We start from the raw sequence: 5527 nt of genomic DNA, 5'->3' as shown, positions 1-5527 counted from the left end.
ATAGTTATCATGGTTCAGTCAACTTAATTTTTTCTTTTGTGCATCTAAGTAAATAATAATCCACACCTTCCACATTTTTAGGATCCACATTAATAACACAGATGTCACCTACAGATGTAGAAAAATAATGGAAACTGCAAATAAATATTTATGAAGACAAATTAATATTAAAATGAACCATGTTTGTAGAAACTCACCTAGAACAACTAAGTCAAAAACATGTTCATAATCAATTGAATACATAGGATTATGAATGTCTATGTCATTGTCATCTTCTTCATAAGGGGTAATTTTGATTATGTTTTTCCATGTCCATTCAAAACATAGCTAGTCACAATATTCTCACATTGACCCATTGCATTGTTTTGAATGCAGACATCACAAAAGCATGATTTTTCTCTTACTTGAATTATTGGAGGTTTTTGTTGTTTGGTAGTCATTAGTTCATGTAATCTTCTAATTCCAATAATGGGTTGACAATTGTAAGGATTTTATTGATCAATATCTGTAACGCATTAAATTGACAAGTATCTATGTCAATAATCAAAATATTAAAGTAATCATGTCAAAGAAAAATGGAAATCTTATGTTAGAAATGCTTTAGAATAACTGGGGGGGGTGAGTGAATTAGTTATTCAAGGTCCAAATGTCCAATTAAGACTTTCTATCAAGTAAAATGAACCTTTAAAACTATTCATTCATCTATGCTTAAACTTTTCTACTTAGCAAGTTACTGTAAATCAACATGCAAGCATAAAACATGAAAGATCAACACATAACGTAGTGATTTACATGGAAATCTAATTTGGAAAAAACCATTAGTAACATGCTACTCAATTCTCACTCTTCTGAAGTGATGCCCTGTGAAAGGCCTACCCTATTAAAGGCTACAACACACTATTAAATGTGACCTAGTTAAAAGATTTAACCACCCTTTTAGAAGTGGGCATGGTTAGAGGACTTTAGAACATTCACTTAGAATGCCACCCTATTAAAGGATTTACAAATGGCTATTAAGCCAATCTAAGTACATAGGATTTTACCTTGGCTTGCACAATTGTTAGAGAGTAACAACAAGGGCTTTTGACTAGATAGAATTCACAACTTAACTTGCAGATTTTAGATCTTTGTTGAGCTCTTCACAATTTTCCTAGCTTTCAGTCTCTACAGCTCTGACAACTTGATCTCCTTTCAAGCCTTGTCTTCTTGAGTCTCCATCCTTTATATACCAGTGAAATCTTCTTTCTGACCTCTTATTGAAGGAGATTCTTTTACCTATGTTCTTCCTTCTCCTATTGATGTCTTCTCCTTGACACCTTTCAACAACTTTGCAATTTTGACACACTAGAAACTCTTACTTCTTGCCCTATGACTCCTTAAATAGAAGTCTAAAATTGCTTTTCCCACTTGATTCTTCCCTCTTTTAATTTTAGTTCTAATGGATTAGGTGGAATTCATTGAATCTAACCCATATCTTGATCCTTCTAGAAACACCATGAAGAATCCTCTTGAATTCACTCAAAAATGGTTTACATAGAATTCTATGCCACTAGCTGATCATCCTTATCCTCCATCTTGTTCACAAACTTCAAGGTAACAAATTTTTTCAGCTCAAATCTGGTGAATCTTTAACTTTTCCAATAATGCAACAGCTTGGCACTATTGAAATTCTAGTGCTCGGTACATACTGTGTTACTCAGCATCAACTACAGTTTAATGATGCTCGACACCTACTATGGATTCACTCAGCATCCACTAATTTTTTTGAATTCTTGGCACCTGTTACTTTTCTCAACACCTAAACATGCTCGGCTCCTTCTGTATCACTTGACACACACTAGATTTTTCATTTGCTTGGCACTAATTGAAAATCTACTCGGTTCAAACTAGCTTTCTTGACACTCACTAATGAACTTAGTTAAGCTTTGTAGATAACATTGTTGCATCTTATTCTTCCAATGTTTCTAAGTGTGGCCAACCTTTGCATCTTCAAGTATATTATCAATACATCATTTTACCATTATTTTAGCTAATCCTTGCACTTCATTATAAAACCATAACTCAACCTTTCCCTTAGGTACTCTTGTTACATCTTGTTGATTAAATCATCTTCATCAATCAACTAAGTGATAGTACTTGGATCTTATAAGTAATTATCATTCTAAAAAATAGTAGGCTTGACATCAATGATAAAATAATGATTGAAAAAATTCTTTATCAACCATCTTCCTTCTTTGCAACAATCTCCCTCTTTGATAGTATTCATTTTCAATCAGATTTCCAACAATCTCCCTCTTTGGCATTGATGGAAAACCAAATTGATCAACCATCAGACTAAACTATTCAACCACAAGCTAACTAGGTTAGAATAGTAAATCAAATGCCAAAAAGAAAATTGTAACTTCACATCTCCCTCTGCTATTCTAATTGCTTCATTTTTGCTTCTCCCTTGCAGCTGTTGTATCCTCATTCTTTGTTTTTCTCCCTCTGTATTGTTCATCTTCTGTTGTTCTGATCAACATTTGATTAACTTCTATCTACTTCTCCCTCTATTTTTATTTGATCACATGCCATTGATCAACTTCTCACAACTTCTCCCTCTTTGACAACTATGCCAAAGACATATTAGCATCTTAGTATGCAAGTGTAGCTTTTGTAGGTTCATTCTATTTCTCCCTCTGTCACCTTGCTTGTGAATAATTTGGAACTTTAGCACTTCTATTACTTTAGGCATGAATCCTAAAGTAAACAATCTCTGCATCAATGTGTAAAGTCTTCAACAATCAGCTCATTTGATGCAGGACATTCTTTCTTTTGCTTCAAGTAGCCTTGGCTAGGGAAATCACCCCTAACTTACCTCTAAGATACTCAAAATAATCTTTAGGTAGTGCTTTTGTGAAGATGTCAGCAATCTATTCCTTTGAGCTAACATATTCCATCTTCACTTGTTTTTCTTCCACCAACTCTCTTACATAGTGATACTTGATTGCAATGTGCTTGATTTTAGCATGCATTACAGGGTTCTTTGATATCTTGATAGCACTTTTATTATCACAATAAAGTATCATAGACTCATTTAGCTCATCCTTCATACCTTGTAGGAAATGTTTAATCTATACAATATTGGTGCAATTTATAGCAGCTGCAATATATTCAGATTCAACAGTGAATTGTGAGGTATAACTTTTCTTTTTGCTAGTCCATGTAATCAACCTTTTTTCCAAAAAAAGTGCTCCTCCACTAATGCTTTTCCTATCATCAATGTTACTTCTCCAATCTACATCAGTGTAGGCTTTCAGGTCAAACTTTTCACTCCTCTTGTAGCACAAACCAAAGTCATCAGTTCCTTTTAGGTACCTTAGTATTCTCTTTACTGCCATTAAGTGATTTTCTCTTAGATTTATAGAAAATCTTGACACTGTTCCAATAGTTGATGCAATGTCTACTCTACTATGTACAACATATTGCAGCTTTCCAATCATTGATATATACAATGTTTGATTCACTTCAGTAGACTCGTCATTCTTGGATAGCTTTTGTCCTATTGCCATTGGTGTGTTAACTAGTTTTGAGTCTTCTAATCCAAATGTTTTGAGTATCACCTTGATGTATTTGGATTGGGTCACAAATATGCCATGCTTTATTTGATGTACTTGTAATCCAACAAAGAATTTGATTTCTCCAAACATTGACATCTCAAATTCATGCTTCATTTGATCAGAAAAATATTTGCATAGAACATTTTTTCCTCCAAATATTATATCATCAACAAAGAATTTTTATATCAAAATGTCTTTACCTTTTTCAGCTTTGATGTACAAGTAGTTGTCATTTGTTCTCTCAAATCCTATTTTCACAAGATATTTGTGCAATCTCTCATACCATGCTCTAGGTGCTTGCTTCAATCCATAAAGTGCCTTGTGCAATTTGTAGACCATGTACTTGTTTTTCTCATCTACAAATCCCTCTTGTTGTTCTATGTAGACTTCCTCTTCTACTATGCCATTCAAAAAAGAAGACTTAACATCTATTTGGTATAGTTTGAAACCTTTGTATGTAGCATATGCAATTAATGTTCTTACTCCTTCCATTCTTGCAATAGGGGCAAATTCTTCCCCATAATCTAGTCCTTCTTCTTGTGCATAGCATTTACAAACTAATTTGGCTTTATTTCTTTTTATCTCACCATTCTCATCAAGTTTGTTTCTAAACACCCATTTGGTACCAATCACATTCTTATCTTCTGGTCTAGAACTAGAGTCCATGTTTTGTTCTTCTGAATCTACTCTATCTCCTCTTCCATGGCTTTATACTAGCCATCATCTTGTAGTGCATCTCTCACTATTTTAGGTTCAACCTTGCTCAACAAACATGAATCATTCTTGAGCATATTCCTTGTCATTGGTCTAGCATCTTTGTCACCAATGATTTGATCTGCAGGGTGATGTCTCTCACATACTTTGCTAATCTTGGTTTTGTCCTTCTTTCCATGTTTGATCCTTTAGCTTCAAAGTCATTTTATTCCTCTTCATCTAGAACTTCATCATTCCTCTCATGTGTACCATTTTCAAAATAAAAATGTGCATTTTCTGCATTTTGAAGCTTGACATCTAAATGCAGCTCAACATTCACTGGTTGTGACTTGGTAGATATTGAAATTTTTTGTTGATTCCCAACTTGATTTGCAACATTGTCTTCAACAATCATTCTTTCATAGAAGTATACAAAGGATCTATAATCCTTTGATTTTTTGGACTCGTCAACTTGGACTTTTGCATGCTCATCAAAATTTACATTTGCACTCTCCACAATCTTGTTAGTGTTAGTATTCAAACACTTATATGCCTTACTTCTAGTGGAGTATCCAAGGAATATGTCTTCATCACTTTTTGTATCAAACTTTCCATTTCTAGTATCTTTAAGAATATAGCATTTACAACCAAACACTTTAAAATGTTTAACATTAGGTGAGTGACCATACCATAATTTAAAAGGTGTTGCATTTGTACCTTTCTTGACTTGAACTCTATTCACTATGTAGACTGCAGTACTTACAGCTTCTCTCTAGTACTTTAGTGCAACATTTTTCTCCATCAACAAGTTTCTAGCATATTCAATCACTGACTTATTCCTTCTTTTAGCAATACCATTCTGTGGTGGAGTTCTTGGTGTTGATGTTTGCCTTTTGATACCTTTTTCATTGCAAAATATTTCAAACTCTTTTGATGTGAACTCACCTCCTCTGTCTAACCTTAGGCATTTTAGGATTTTTCCTATTTCCTTCTAAACCCTAGCCAAATGCCACTTAAACATTTAAAATGCATCAGATTTTTTCTTTAAAAATATAGTATTCATCATCCGGGAATAGTCATCTACAAATAGCATTATGTATCTATCTCCTAGGTAGCTTTGCACTTCTATTGGACCACACAAGTTTGTATGGACTAACTCTAATACTTCTTCGGAAGTGCATGTTTTTCTTTTGAAGATAGACTTAGTCCTCTTCCCTAGTTGACATTGTTTGCAC

Source organism: Cupressus sempervirens, chromosome 7 (assembly GCF_028749045.1).
Source record: "Cupressus sempervirens isolate cs-2001-9-10 chromosome 7, ASM2874904v1, whole genome shotgun sequence".
Taxonomy (NCBI): domain Eukaryota; kingdom Viridiplantae; phylum Streptophyta; class Pinopsida; order Cupressales; family Cupressaceae; genus Cupressus; species Cupressus sempervirens.
Note: the sequence above shows the minus strand (reverse complement) of the source record.